The 16990-nt window shown below is 34.8% G+C and overlaps 1 protein-coding gene across 3 annotated transcripts in view; it reads left to right on the top strand.

Annotated features, from left to right (window-relative positions):
• The window catches only part of LOC145694723 (uncharacterized), a 629124-nt gene that overhangs the window by 247250 nt on the left and 364884 nt on the right, over positions 1-16990 (top strand). For 2 of the 3 annotated variants that reach the window (XM_081771268.1, XM_081771269.1), the window contains exon 1: positions 7110-8256. The exons of the other annotated variant lie outside the window; for it this stretch is intronic. The gene's annotated coding sequence lies outside the window, so the exon portion shown is untranslated. Of the gene's footprint in view, positions 1-7109; positions 8257-16990 lie in introns of those variants that run through there. 3 annotated transcript variants of the gene reach the window in all.

The following is a 16990-nucleotide window of genomic DNA, read 5'->3' as shown; positions in this document are numbered from 1 at the left end:
AAATGGTCATTTTGTGTAGCCAGAATGGAAGAAATTAGAAACGCTTTCGAAATTGTGACTGGAAATCCAAATAGGAAAATGACCATTAGGAAGACCAAGGCGCAGATGGGAGGACAATATTAAAATGGTTCTCGTAAAGATTGAAATATAAAATAGAAACTGGGTTCAGTTTTCTAAGGACAGAAATCAATGGACAGCTTTTGTAAACGAAATCAATGGACAGCTTTTGTAAACGAAATCAATGGACAGCTTTTGTAAACGAAATCAATGGACAGCTTTTGTAAACGCGGCAATGAGCCTCCTGCGTCCATAGGCGTGCTATATTAAGTTGTTGATACATTTAGCTTCTTTTTATTTGACAGAAATGTTATTACAGGAACTAAAAAGTTTTTCTGTAGTAAAGAGGATTTCTATTCGAGGTTAGCTATTTACGTTAATACTAAAACAAATTTGGTGGTGATTTTGATATAAAATGGCACCCATACTTTCTTTCAAAGTCTCTCTCTCTCTCTCTCTCTCTCTCTCTCTCTATATATATATATATATATATATATATATATATATATATATATATATATATATATATATATATATATATATATATATATATATATATATATTCCCGTCTGTATAGGCGCCCTTTTAGTAGGCTTGTCCACCGCCCTCATTAGTATCCCAGCACGGCTCTGCACACATCGCGATTCAATTTGAAGAACATCAACACGAAGTCATTGAGAAACTTACACTACATACTTACATCACAAGTTGGGAATGTAACCATCGTCGCACTCCCACTCGTTATGAGGAACGCTTATCGATACCGAGAGGTCATTTCTCAGCCACCACTGTGAATTATTATCCAATTATTGTTACTTCATTATTATAATTATTATTAAGGCTCAAATTTCTATTACGTATTTTTATTCTGGCATCTTTTGACATGTCTAATTGAATACATATAAACACATTTCTGACTTTTGTGAAGACGAAAATAGGTTTTAATTGGTCATATGAATGCGTATTTGAATTACATTTTAGCTTTAGGGCGTATTCGGGTCCGAAGCTTATATTTTTTATCATATTTTAGGCGAGTTTTAAATGTTGCTCGGAAATATATTTGTTAGCCTTGTCACGAGATTATTGGAACTTTCCTTCTTAGGAATACTTGGCCTTGTGTAATGGGATTTGAAGGAATTCTGTACGGTGTAAGGGGTAATAATTTTTGATCTTACGCTGCATCAACCACTTTCAAAAAAGAAATCACGATCTCAAGCCTTTGTCTTTTTCTTTATTCTCCCATGCAGATACTTGAAGCACAATTTCTTTATTTAATAATACAGTAAGTACGATACGGTACTGTATAACTTTTTTACTCGTAGCTATTAACACACTATATTGTACTTTTTACGCTAAAAATAAACACTACTTTTATTCATGTTTTCTCTTTATAGAGTCAGCATTGTGTTGTGATGCTTCACGGCTTTAACGACATTTATTCATGTATAATAACTTTGTCAAACTGTTTTTAATGAACATCATTCAACATTTCTTTTTATGGCGTCAGTAATGTACTGTGAATTGATGCTTTAGAGTTTGATATTTTTATTCAAGACAAAACTTAACTTCTTAATACGAGATTGTTATTCTTAGGAACTTTTGTTAAATATTTATTTATTTTTGTACGTCTTTGTATCATATTTTATAGGTTATATTTTGCCAATTTTAGGGCATAAATAAATACGTTTTTTAAAAAGTTTTTAGATCTGAAATCCGAACTCTAATTATTATTATTATAAGTATTTATTTATTCCAGTTTGGGTTTCAAGGGTGTTGTATACGTTTCAAGGGTGTTGTTTCAGTCCAATGTAGGGTGTTTTAGACGCAGACTAAGAGAATTTATCAATGTTTACAGATAAGCAAGTCCATTATACAATATCCTCAGTAACAAATATGATTTAAATGTTGTTATATCAAATCCTAGGTGGATCTCTCTTCAATCACTTTCGGAAAGATTCAGACAATTTGTAGATAAAATTAAGAAAAAGATCAGGACATAAATTTACAAAACGAAACGAAACGAGAACAACTTTCTAAGAATCGTAAAGAGGCAAGAAAGAATTTTTCGAAAATTGGAACGAGACAAGACCTAAACAAATATTTACGAGACGAGAAAACCTAATTGCTCATCTGGAATCAAACCATGGACTATTTTTCATGAGAGGGGGACGCTTTACCACTGCATCTCGTGCCTCCTCCCCTCTTTCATACTCTTGCAGCCAAAATCTCCCGCTGACAACCTCATACGAACTCATGTTCTTCCGGACCCAGTGGTAATTTCAGATTATTTCTTCCCGCGGGGAAGGGAGTATTCAATACGTGAGAAGTGAAAGTCGTACTGCGAAAATACTGATACGATCGGAGATAAGCCCCAGTGTGTGGAATTCACTCCCCGGGGTCATCCTCTTCCTGGGCCATCCTTGAAATTGTCAGTGTGCAGATAAAACAAGGAATAAGCAATATGTAGAGACGGAACTTTTTCGTTAATGCGATATGTGTGAAACGTTAAAAAAAAAAAAAAAAAAAAAAAGAAAGAAAAGAAAAAGAAAATAAATGCGTATATGTTTCAGGAAAGCTCAAACTTTTCGTTTCAGACCCAGAAATCACGTTTATATTACGGCGAATTTTTGCGAAATTTGGCAATACTTGCGATAAATGCGAATGAAAACGAAAAAGTGAAATTCTTGTTAATTATTACTAATAATAAGTAAAAAGCGCTTTTCCAATATTATTTAACTTAAAAAAGGAAAAAAAAAACTTTGCATTTACGAAAATTTGATCCAGAAACAGTTTCACTTCATAAAGATGTAGACATCAACAAACCTGAACTGTTGTTTAAATCCTTGACTGTGTTTTGTGGTGAAAATGTTCATGATCTGTTGGTTGCTTACCGTCAATTTAAAAGTAAGGTTATTGAAGTTTTCAACAGTGAGAATAAGGAAGTTAACATTGTATCATTGTTAAACAGTTTGAAAGTTAACCACAGGTCTTTTGCTGTCAGCTCGTTACGTTCAATATGGTTGCCAGTCTCGAGTGTTGATGCCGAGAGATTCTTTTCCAAGTATACTATAATAAGATTGTTACTTATAAGATTAAGATTGTTAAGATTATATATAATAAGAAAAAATCTTGAAGAAGAATTGGTAATATCTTGCTGTATGTATGTTATCTTTTAACTTAGGATGAGATTAGAGGAAGTGTTTAAAGTTTTGCATTGATTTCTATATTTCAATGAATACATTAGGTAGAATCTGCACCTAATCAAGGTATATCCTCATATTTGTATTAGATATACACCTTACTTACAAAAATATACTGTTACAAGTTCCATAATTAAAAAAAAAAAAAAAAAAAAAACGTGTTCCATTAAAAAAAAATGTGACATAAATGCAAAAATTGTGATAATTAATGCTACAAAATAGATATCAAAATTGTTGCGAAAAAGTTTCGTCTGTAGCAATATACTATTTACAGTATCATGAGACATGGTTCTCAACATGACTCATCGCGTATATAAATCTATTTAGCACTAGCTTCGTATTTTGTAGAAGGATAGTTCTATCTAGGTTAGTCAAATTTGCGAAAAGAGCTCCTCCGTGGCTAAGCGGTTAGCGTACGCGCCTTTGGCGTGGGAGGCCCGGGTTCGATTCCCGGCGGGAGCTCATGTGGTTCGGATTCCACGTTAATCAGTAGGTCCACGTCTCATATAGCCTCGTTGCTGAACGAGACGTTAAACTCAACTTCAACTCAACTCAAATTTGCGAAAAGAACTATGAGATGCACTGCAAAGGTTAGTTGTTGTATTCTTGTAATTGGACTATAACATGAATGAAATAAAAAGGTTAAGGATACTTTATATGATTGCATGACTATTTAAATTAAAAAGTTGCAAACTGTGCGTAAAGAAACAAATAAACTATGGCATTGGAAATAGGAGGCTGCCGGCCATTCTGAATTCTTCATGGATTATATAGATCTCAATTTAGTATTATCATCATTGGTGGAATGAGAATGTGGGAATTAACAGAAGAGCTCCGATAAAATACACGGACACGTTATTGTTCACCACAAACTCCCACGGTCTGGAATCGAATCAGGAACCACTCGCACAAGTGGACGGTCTACAACTTAGCCACTATGCTTCCTAGCAATAGTAGTATAATATTGGTATTAGTACTACTATTATTGCTGGTAGTCTTCCAGTTGCTTGTTATGGAGACCTCTTCTGTATTTTTCTGACAATTGAATGCTCAAAATTTAGATTGATCTATCAGAAACTGAGCCTCTTCCCTCGACCATTAAACATGTTGCCGTTGTCCTCATTTTGACAAAAGGGCAAAATTTACTCTCGGCCTTGGCTGTTCTCCAGATGTGCCTTTAAGAACCCCGTGGTTTCTTTTTTAAAAAATAAAGAAAACCCTGTGTATGTGTGGACCTAGGCATCATAACTGTTCTTCAATTGCAGTATTGGCGTCATCTGGGTGCATCGCACGGTTTCGTTTATTGCAGGAAATACAAATAAAAAGAGAAAGCTGATCCTGTCCGTTCTTTAGTTTAGTGGTTAATACCAAAAACCGAATTGAAGGTCTCCACCAGCAGGCCGCGAAAATGACCAAGAAGTGTGTCAACCCTACATGGACGAAGCAGTCTAGAAGATGGCTTCAATTCTTAAGATCAGCCTTGAAGAATCTACACTATTATTTGTGATCATTTGTAAAATGTATAATGGCTTTCGTTCAACAACAATTAAAAAGAAAAAATCATGTAATCTCAAACGCCCCCTAAATAGTTTATCGTCCCCCCAATCACCTCTTTTCGTTCCAGCACCCCATTCGGATTTTGCGTCCTTCTAACCTTTTCTTCTGACACTGTATGTTCTACCGCGTCCATTATGATGCATTTCCGTCTCAGTCAACGTCTTAAACAGTTTTTCTTTCTCTTTTTAATTACATCTAATTGGTTTCCATTCAATCCAACTAAAAATATCTAATTTTTCACATTCTTCTTTACAACCACCTTTTGCGTAATGTTCATGTGTTGCTTCAAAGAGTACAATAATTTATACGAAATATTTTATGCGTCTTTTGCGTAACTCTTCTTCAAGAATCAACAAAATAGTCTCTTTTAGTGTTCTTTTTATTATAAAATAAATGCTTCTTTCGCCACTCCTATTTTTGCTTTTCTTTCATATTTACACTTCATTTCCTCATCAATAATCGCTCGCGCCAAGTAAACTTTGTGGTGGACAAACATTGTGTGCGTGGATTTCCTCGGGGTTCTCCCGTTTCCTTCCACTTTCTTCATTCCACCATTTCATTCATTTCTCATCATCACCGTCTCCTTTAGCTTAACCGGCATAATCCTAGGACGTAAAACTTAAAAGATTTCATTTCATTCTTTTCCTCATCAATAATGCTGTTCAGTTATCGAAAAATCACCTGTTTTACTTTCTTCCCTTCTGCTTCGATGTTTGAGAACTATCGCTTCGTTTCAATCACTGTTGCTTTTGTCTTTTCAAACAATCGTAAAAATCGATGATAAGTAAAAGCAATAGTATTTTATATAAAATGAAAATGCAATTGGCTTTTAAACATTTCCCCCCGTAGTTGGTGCATTGATGGTTCTTATAACATACACGAGTGTGTGCATCGAAATCTGAAAGATAAAAATCTTTGAAGGGACGGATCTACGGCGGAGGGTTCACTGGGTCCGGATGCCCTAAAAACTTCCTAACGCAATATACATGTGTAAAACTTTCTTAGTAAAACTATACTTGTGTAATAGGGAAATGATTAATGTAGCGAGAGCATTTGATTTAACACTTCATCTGTAGTTTTTCTCTCATAGAAACAATCTAGTTCTATCATTTTAAAAATGAAAATACAGGTAGAAGTATTTTACAATTACTTATCGGCTACAAAATGATACCCGTTCAATACTACATATACGTAGTGGTTTGTAGCATTGGACCCCCCTTAAGTTTGGACCCCCTTAACAAAAATGACTGGGAGCGCGCTTGGTTCTTTCAGATGATTACTCAAAAATAAAAATCACTTAAAATTGGATCGATCAAGCAATGAGGGCGGTTCTTCGTTTTTATCATCCCGGTAAGAGGTGGGGTAAATTCAAACTTCCAAGTTCACGTCGTTTTAGTATAATAAATATTTATTTTATCATAATATTCTGTTTAGGGAGAGTTAAAACTCGGTTCCCGTTTGCCACTGCAAGTCCTATTAAATATGTTCACGACTAATTCTTCATTCTTTCTGCTTTGAAACACAAAGGGTTACGTTTATGTGGAAGAAGCTCACTTCTAAATTAATAAATGTTGAAATTCTTCAAATACAGGAAGTAATGGTCACTAGCCACATCCAAGATGTTCACGTGCGTGTCGAGTTCACTCGTGTTCTGGATTATTTAGAATCTTCCGATCGATTGAGTCTCAAAGTAAAACCGACAGCGAGGCGAACTTTTGAGTTCAACAACTCCATTCATTTAAATACAATATGTTATTCTTATTCTTCAATGCAATCAATGTTAAGGTACTTGTTAGGCATCGGCGTACCTAGGATATTGTGCACGGGGCAACCATGGCCCCATTACTTCTGAAAAGTGCAAAAACGTTTTAGAAGATTTTGTTTTGATAATATTCATACTACCTTCTGAGCCTCTGTTAAATCTCTATTGAACAATTATCTCTGTTAAATCTCCTCTGAAATCAGTGATGCCAACCTGTGGGGAAAATCTCATATCGTGGGAGTTTTTGACCTTATTTTCTCGGAAAGGGATAATAAGCAGCATATATGGGATTTTTCGAGAAGATCGAAATTTACGACTTATTCATTTACATATTGTAAAAAGTGACTAACACAGAGAAATTTAATTGTTAATATTATAACAGTTTTAATTAGTAGGTATAACGTGGGAAATTCACACGTAAAATGGGATTTTTTGCCTCTCGACATGGGATTTCATATTGTTTCAGGTTGGCATCACTGGATGAAATTAATACACTGAAGACAGTGATAAGTCATGTTCAGAGATATACCCCGAGGGGATTTCTTAGCTGTGGCAGTATAATTACCCCGGGCCACTTTTTGAAATAATCACTGAGGGGATTATAAATCTGAAACATGTTTGTGTGAGAGAATGTACAGCAAGTTTTAACTGACAAGAGTCTAATCGAAGCAGTTCGAAGTGACAAGGCGTAATACTAAACCTGCTTTCTTTTGACGAATCGAAAGTTACCAGAGCCTATTTATTACCTTTGTTATTCTTAGTATAGCTTATACGTGCATGCAGTTGAGTTACTGTAAATATAGGTAATTGCGTCTTTCTTTTTGATCTTAGAAATATAACAACCCTAATCGGCGCCCTTGGAGTGTATGGACAATCTATTTGATATACCCGCTTTTGATTACTTGAAATAAAAGCGATTGTTGCTATAAGGAAGAGGCGTTAACGTTAAGAAATAACCGCTTTGAAAAAAAAAAAAAAAAAAAAAAAACATGTGCACATATTTCACGCGCGGTATTGTTTGTGCATATAGCTATGACTGTTGTGCATATAAGCTAAGAGTTGCGTTAGACCACGTGACACCTTACAGGAGTCGACAAATGATTCAGAAAAGAGGCATGTGAGAAACTTCTAACCCAAGAACCACCCCCTCTGTTTACGCTTGTTCTTGTTTTTCGTAGTTCAAAGCAAGTACAGTGATTGGAGACATCGCCTACAGCGCAATTTGTGTGTGTGTGTATATATATGTGTGTGGTGGTGGTGGACAAGAACGAACTTTTCATCCATCAGCTGTGCACTGTGCTCAGCATCCATCCACTTCATTTGGAGATGCAGAACGGGTAGAAGTGGTTGGGTGCATTGCACGTTTGTTCAGTAGCTGGAAGAGAGTGAGAAATTCTGGCGTAATTTTGTGTGTCTATGCCTAAGAAGATAGTTCTTGATTTGTTGTAGTGCTAGTTGTTTGTGTATGTATAGTTATTTTTCAATATAGTAATTGGCGTACAGGTTTTTCACACGTGGTACACAACTTCGCGTTATATAGTGCGTGTTGATCGACAAGATCCGAGTGTTTTATTTGCACGGCAAAGAACCGAAGACAGCAATCAAGTGCAGAACAGCAGGTGTAACTGTATTTAGGTGGAAGTGAAGATATTATATCAGCAGTGGATTAATGTTTAATAGGTAAGGCATTGTCATTGTAATCTGAAACCTATGGTTTCCACTATGAAATATTTGCGGTCATGTGTAGTACATTTCCCGCTGTATCTAATTATGAAATTTGCATTATTTTCTATACCAAATGAGTGTTATTTTTCAAAAATGTTATCAATATTTTTGGAATATATCTGAAAACTAAGTACAGTTAGCATTTGTAATGTTGGACACTTAAAAAAAAAAAAAAAATACTATTGAACGTGCTTTTACAGCTAAATATCCAAGACACAAAAACTTCAGGCTTACGTAATGATATGAGACCTTCAAGGTAGTAAGGGCAAAGTCAACAATTGCTTGTATTCCTGAAAATGCACTTTGAACAGTCAGAAATAATCGTCCATTTAGTTTGAAACTGTATTTCGTAAGCAGTGTTTCTTCCAGGCATGCATTTGGGTGGACACTAGCCCCTGAAGCTCTGAGAGTGCCCCCAGAAATGAGACCAAAATAATACGTCTGTAGGGTCCAATATAATAATAATAATAATAATAATAATAATAATAATAATAATAAATAGAATAATGTCAGCAGTGTGCCACCGGAACATTTTTTCTTAAAAAAAAAAAAAAAAAAAAAAACGCTGTTTCTAAGAGAAGAAGAATTGATTTCCATACATTATACGTACAGGTACAGGCAGTGGTGTTATTCTAAATTTTTAACAACTGGTTCTGTATTTTATATATATATATATATATATATATATATATATATATATATAGAGAGAGAGAGAGAGAGAGAGATGGGGTGGTAAGTATAACTCTCATAGAGAACAAACTTTACAAGGTAGACAAAAGCTTTTTTTTTTTTTTTTCTGGATACCACAAGTGACAAGTAGAAATCCACACAGTACCCTAATACAAGAGGCGGGTAACGAAGTTGCGTAACACTGTGAATATCTTGGAAACGAATTATCCAAAATAGACACTTGTCAAAAAGTATTAGAAAGACCTTAATCCAGCAATGAATCGACAGTTGTTGATAATGGTTTGTATGCCATTCAAATATTAAAAAACCTCACCACTATGCTCATGTGATCCCAGAAGTATTTGAGAGACACTGATTAAGATTGAGAAACACACCTTATTCCGAGAGATGATATGTTTAGGTAGTTAGCCTACACAAAATTTACTGTTCCTGGGTATAATGGTAAAGTTTGCTGTTATGTCTAGGTATAAAAAACGGTTCTGCGAACTCGAAATATTTTAACAACCGGTTCTAGCGAACCGGCTGAATAGCACCACTGGGTACAGGAACATTTTGTTGCCACAGAACAGTTTATCACTTCAGGAACAATTTAAATGTGATTTCGGAGCGTTCATATTGTCCCCCCCCCGTCTCAGTGGCGTAACTAAAGGCTTGGGGGGCCCTCCCGCATACAGCGTGGAGCGGGACCCCTTCTTTACATCGCTTTTCACGATTTGGGAGCCCCCTGATGATTTGAGGCCCTCCGCAATGCGGGGCCCTTATTTACGCCCCTGCCTCTCCTTTTTTTCGCTCTTACTACCCGGAATACATACTTTTCTGTATTTACATAACACAGTGTGTAATATTAGAGGTATCCATCTTCAGGAGCTGGACAATATCGAGACATCAGCCCTGCACGTACTGGTAATTGCGCCCGGTGTTTCCATTGATGATTGTGTGAAAATGGAGTGTTCTGAAGAGGGACAACAAAACTATAAAACAAGTTTGGAAGACACGAATATAGTTAAACCAAATTATTATTATTATTATTATTTTACATTTTTAATTACATTGTTAGTACCAAGAACGCATGAGACATGAATTTTATGCGCAACACATTTATAAAGAAAAAAAATCTATTTCCTGCAGTGCAGTGTTCGTAGGTTTTCTTAACAAAATTTCCCTCGATTGACACAGAACTTTCCATTTTCTTATCAAATTTCGCCAAGTTTGTTGAGTTTCGAATTCCTATGACAATAGTTATGTGATAAGATTAGTTTAGCTATATTAACGGAAGTGACAACCACAGTTGTTTTATTCATTTGCTTTTTGTATTCATTTTTTTGTATTCATTTTCATTCATTTATCATTAACAAAAGTACACAAATACAACCAACCAGCGATAGGTGCAAGTTGTGCTCATTTGAATCCACACACAGAGACTATTGCTACGGAATTCGTTTATTTCTGAAACATAAAGAAACATTTAAACATTTATATTGGTCAGTCAGTCAGCGCGAGAATTTACCTGGATTTTGAACGTTTTAAACGAAAAATTCCCTTTTACCTAAATTTACGTACGAAATTTGACTAGATTAGGGAAATTTCCCCTACGAACACTGCTGCACTGAAGGCGGGATGCTAATAATTTGGGTACAAGGGCCCGTAAAACTACATCGAGATCGGATGTTTGGCAAAATGATTATTCCTTAATGTTAGAGATACGATAAACATGAGCGGCAAGACGGTAGCCAGCCCAAAAATTTAGGGGTCGCCGGTAGAAATTAAGGGGCCCGATCTAACCATATTATATTTCATCACCATATTGTAGTTCATATGTAAGCCTTTCGTGATAATTTTATGGGGGCAGTACAGATTTAGGGCCCCCCTAGACCTCCCTGGATACTGGCCTGATGAGCGGTACAGATTAAGAGTAGCCCGTCAAATAATAATAATAAAAAAAAATATTTAACTTTTCTTGCTTTAAATGATTCCCTAAGACGCCCTGGACTGTTAATACTCTGGCATACGTCCAAATCATTGTGTACAGATAGATAATATGCTTGGAAACTGATCTGTGCTAGAAATGATTTCGTGATATTTATTTCCTATTATTTCATCACGAAATTCACTCGCAGTGATGTAGAAATTTTCATAGGGTGGAAGTTGCATTCATATTGAAGATTCACTTTATAAAGACTTCTCCTTACGGGTTTAAATACGTGTACGGACGTATGCTATAAAAGCGACTCTAGAAAAATATAAATCAACCTGTGCTAACTGTCCAGTGAAAGCATATACCTGAACCAGGTCAGGAGCGCAGAAAGAACAGATACGCCAGTGACGGAGGGTATGCACATAAACGAGCATGGTGCAAATACTTGATATCGTATAAAATCACATACGTAGATTGTTATTGTTTCACACTTGTAAACGTGAAGTGCTGGTTTCCTACAACCCTCTTTCATGTGCACTTTAACCGTAAAATCACCCTAAAATGACGTACTATTCTTAGTCAGTACCAAATGAGGATTTCAGTAAAATTTGTTTGGTCTTTCGCTGTTGCTTACATAATTACTTAAATGACGAAAAATCGCACATTCTTGGCATTTCCGTGAAAAAGAAGACTTCAATTGGGGCAGCAACAGATCTTTTGTTCGATAAGAGTTTCTATTACTTCCTGGAAATTTAAAAATAAGAGAAACGAAGCTGTTCGGAGAAAGATCAAGCTCCACCTTTATATATAAAAGAATGTTGCCCCAAGAAACACGGGCGAGTTATTGGGGCTAAAAAGGGATGTGGACACATTATAGGGAATTGGACAAAATTTATTTAAAGGTGAGAACTATCAATCCTCATCCCCCCAGTCACTTATTTGAAGATAGAAAGATTGTTTTAAATTTTTAAAAATGTGTTATATGATAAAATGCATAGTTAATTATGTTTAAAAAAAAAAAACTCCGTGTCACCTGGAATTCATCGGAATTAATGATTTGTTCTGATCCATAAACAGGTAAAAATGTATTGAACTAAAATATATGTACTCTTATTTTCTCATTCGAAAGTAATCAATAGATTTAGCATTCTAAGAATAGGTAATATCTTCTGTCTACTGTCTTTAGCCCTATATTCAAACCGAAGATGACAGAAATCAACCACTGCTAGTTTCAACGTTGATTGCTATAGAGTAGAACTCTTAAAAAATTATTTAAACACAACGAATCAATTAATTTTAGATCTGAATATCATTGAATGTGTACAAAGAATACGTATTAGTAGTTGAGATAAGTGTGCAGTTTCTCGCAGCAAATGAGCTACCATATCGTAAGGATTGAGAATGTGGGCTCAAGATCTGCAGGAATTAAATCCTTATGATTGTAAGTTCTACGTGACTTTGTGTACCTGTACAGCACTGCTCAGGTACACAATGAAAAAAAGATTCGATAGTGAAGTGAAGTGCATAGGTGTATATATTCCTCGGAATGCTCAATATACGTCATTTGAAGTTCTGAACGAAATAAGAGATGTGTTGACAGATATGCTACTGGACAAATAAGAACAGAATAAGATAAAAGTGAATCAGCTTCTTTTCGTTGAAACGCATGAAACACGATATTCCTCTGATGTGGAGAATTTGTCAGTAGTTGTGAAATTTATGAAAGAAGGGAAAGTGCATAAATGTTTATTAAGTATTTTTCAATTATCAGATTTATCATCTAAAGATCTACTATTAGAAAAACTCTTTGAAGCTCTTTCCAAAGCAGGATTTCGAGAAGAAGAAATAATTTACCAGTGTTATTACGGTGCTAGTGTGTTGGGAGGATATAAGAGGGGGTGGGTGGGTTAGAAATTGAGCCGTTCCAGGTCAAATCAACACAATTTAAAGACAAAATTTACCGTACCATCACAGATTGTCATGAAATTTTGCACAGGGGCACTATTCATATAGATTAAGAAAAATACAAAATTTCAACTTTATATATCAACCAATATTGTAGGTAAAGCTGTGTAAAGTTTCAAAAAATTGCCTAAAATAGTATGTTCAACGTATTTTGAAATTGCGGCTCTCCTAATTGAGAGAGAGCTGGCTGAGGTGTCATTTTACAGCATTTTTCATACCCTTTCCTGTGATGTACAACATCATATATGCTAATACAGAATTGTTTTTTCAAAATCAAAATCAAAATTTTACTTCAAAATTTTTCAAAATTTTGAAATTAATTCCATGAATAGATAGCATTGTTGTAAAGCATCTGGCAAAATATGAATTTGGGATGATAATGGGTTCTTTGTTAAATTTTCAAAAATTAACACTAGTTTCCATTAATACTCTGCACCTACCTGAAAAATACAAGTACGCAACGTTATTATTATTATTATTATTATTTGTTTTACTTTGTTAATAAATGTGAAGAGTAGAGTAATGGGTCTGAAACATCATACAGACTTGTAATCTGCTGGCAATACTTATTAACTCATGCTCTATAAACTTTAACTTAAAACTAAGTTAAGGTGCTGATACTTTTGAACTTCAGTTTTATAGAAGTTAATAAAGTAATATTAATACGAAGTCTCACAAAAATGTTACTGTAAATAAATGTGGTTTGTAAAAAGTATACATCTAGCACTGGTACTGCATCAGAGTTGGATGGTTTAAACCAGATATTTAAAAAAAAAAAAAGCCACAAATCGTGTGTGAATTTCATAGTGACGTTTTACATACTCGAATCATCTGTGTTAGTTGAATTTAATTTTTGTTGGGTCCCGATGAGCCACAAAACTTCTCCCAGCTGGAAACCGAGTAGTAGTTCAGCTGCCACTTTAAGTACTATGTCCAATCCTTCATAACCTCGCTGTTACGTAAGGACGTTAAGCATAAACAACCAAACGAACCGAAAGAGTTTTAGCGGGTAGGCCCAGGCCTATCCAAAAATATATAAACGTCTAAAAGATAATAAATATATATTTACTGCCAAGGAACAAATCCTATACATTTTTATATTTTAAAAAATAAAAAGATTGGCCTACTCAAAATTAAAAACCTAAAGCCGCCCCTGCTAACAAAACAAATTCTATCATATATATGCTTGTCTGAGTGTCTGTTTCATAATTGTCAATGTTCTAAACTTTGCTTAAAAACATTGAGCAAAGTTATATTGATAAAAAGTAGGCAGACTTCATCGACTACATCTGTACTTTATCAATTTGACTTTCTAATTTTCTTGAATAATATCTCATACTAAATTTTTAATTTTAAAATTCCGGCATTCATTGTTTATATAGACGCCATTTTAGCACACTGGTTATCAGGGACGTACGCAGGCATTTATTTCAGGGGATCCTTAGCTTTTCAGGGGGGTTCAAATTCAATATGAGGGGAAATTATATTAAAATTTTCAGATGGTTTATAGGGTTTGGAAAAGGAACTGTCAAAATCTCCAAATAAACTTCAATTAGAAGGCATATCACCTCTGTCGATGAAGGAAATTGGTGGCTCGGGTAGGTTTTACAGAATAATGAACTTGATGCAGTAAAAATAAACTTGTTCATCCCCCTGGGCCATCTCTATCATTCTCATATCCAAGAAATGCTTATGTTCTGTGGATGTTAGTAGTGGACGTTCTGACAAAAGTGAATCCTGTAACTCCCACTGGAAGCAGTTATGTTCTTGAAATTGATGTATGCCGAACAAATATGGCTTTTTCAAACTTCAAACTGCTCATTGAAAAGTTTTACTATGGACTCAATTATACCCTTTCTTCAAGTAAGTATTCATTTTTATTTTCACAGAAGTGTAAAACTTAGCATTCTTGCGTTATCCTAAGTACGGAGCATTCTTGAAAAATCAAATGTTAGTTTTGAATTATTATGCTGTCTATTCACGGAATTAATTTCAAAATTTAAAGTAATGTACTTTTCAAAAAAAAAAAATTAGAAAAATAAAAAAATTAAATTTTGATTTTGATTTTGAAAAAACAAATTCTGTACTAGCCTATATGATGATGTATACCACAAAAAAGGGCATGAAAAATGCTGTAAATAGCTCAATTAGGAAAGATGCAACTCCAATTTCAAAATTCATTGAACATGCTATTTTGGGGATTTTTTCAAACTTTACATAGCCCTATCTTCAATACTGGTTCATATATAAAGTTGAAATTTGATATTTATCTTCATTTATCTAGAGGGCATCTATGTACTAAATTTCATTAAAATCTGAGTTGGTGAGGTTAAGGCTCTTCACTACAGCGAAATTAAACTACCGCTAATTTTAGAGTTTTTCTGTAATATCTTCAAAACAAATAAAAGTATTCGAAAAACAGGAACGTAGTGAATAGACAGTACGATTTTGCATGTGATACCTTTACCACAATTCACCTATCTGCTTTTGGTATGCCGCTATTAATTGCAGTTTTCTTCGTTCCCTCCCTCTCTTTCCTGACACCATACCCTCTAGCACGTCCTTCATGATACAGTTCCAGTTTCTTTTCCTCTACTTATTAATATATAAAATTGTTCTTTTGTCTCCCACCATTTCTAACACACACTCATGCCTTTTCGGCTCGATCCAGCTAATTCTTTCTACTCTTCTCCACATCCACATGTCAGAAGTTTCCAGTCGTTTTTCAGCCTTTTTGTGTGATGTCCATGTTTCTGACACATACCGCACAATGCTCCACACAAAGCATTTTATGTCTTTTTCTCAACTCTTTATTCAAGATCCCACAAAACAATATTTTCTTTCTCCTAAAGGTTTCTTTTGTCATTCCTACCCTTGCTTTTATTTCACGTTCACACTTCATGTCATCACTAATAATACTACCCAGGTATCGAAAACTAGTCATCTCTACTATTTTCTCGCCTCTTACTTCCACGTGTATATTTGACACCGACCCCTTCATCCCAGTCACCATGGTTCTCTATTTTCCTAACATTTATTTTCATCCCATATTCTTCGCAGCCCATCCTTACTTTCTCTGACGTCATATTGATTTTCCCAAATAATCGTTTTTTTGAAGAAGTGTACGGCATAATTTATTTAAGATATATTCTTTGACAACGTGAAACATATCGACAGAACAGACTATTTTGCTAACTATAGTACGCGTCACTTGAACTGGCGTATGACCTTCAGCGCTGCTCTCACGTCGACCAACCCGGTTGCAGCGACGTTGCCAGCGCAATAAAGTGGAAGACTGCTTCGGCCGGAAATAAAGTTTTTAAACTAAAACAGTAACCGAGAATTGTAGAACATATTTTTTCTGAGAATATTTGTAATAATAATAATAATAATAATAATAATAATAATAATAATAATAATAATAATAATGTTTCTAGCTTAATTTTTTCGTATTTTACAGCTGTTTCTATTTTCCTGTGATTTCTTATTGTGATTCTTGCTTCATGAAGCAAGTTGATTTTAGCAATGAGGATTAGCTTTAAAAGATTAATTTAATATGTATCTCCTTTAATTTGAAATTTCTGTTGTGGAAAGCACAAGATCACTTCGATGATTTCATAAGACTTTTCCAGCGGGACTTTGAATTAACGGAGATGTGTGTGTGTGTGAAAGTAGTATTGTTAAAATAGTGATAAGCCACCTGAGGACGATCGGAGAAATGCCTTGGGGGGAATTTCCCCCTGGACTTCCAATAGACTGGAATAGTGATGTCGTCATTTCCTCTTCGTTACCATGGTGATCGCCATGTTTTTTTCTAAACAAATGCATGAACCGATAGAAATACTATGAAGTATACTGTTAATAAGAACACGCAGTTAATAATAATTTTAGAATATTTTGAGTACAAAATAAAGTTGGCAGGAAAAAATACAGATTAAGAATATGGGTACACTATTTAGAAAATTTACGATTAAATTTAGCAATTAATGAAGTAATACATAAGGAACCTTTTTCTACAGGGGCCACATCTCAAGGTAATCGGACAGGATAGAAAATGCATAAGTGATGCCAGCGCCATTACCACGCAATGCACAATGAACAAAAGCAACTATATCCAAT

The sequence above is a fragment of the Thermobia domestica genome, chromosome 9 (assembly GCF_964235325.1).
Source record: "Thermobia domestica chromosome 9, izTheDome1.hap1.1, whole genome shotgun sequence".
NCBI classification, from domain to species: domain Eukaryota; kingdom Metazoa; phylum Arthropoda; class Insecta; order Zygentoma; family Lepismatidae; genus Thermobia; species Thermobia domestica.
The sequence above is the reverse complement of the archived record's forward strand: the minus strand, read 5'-3'. Positions and strand labels throughout refer to the sequence as shown.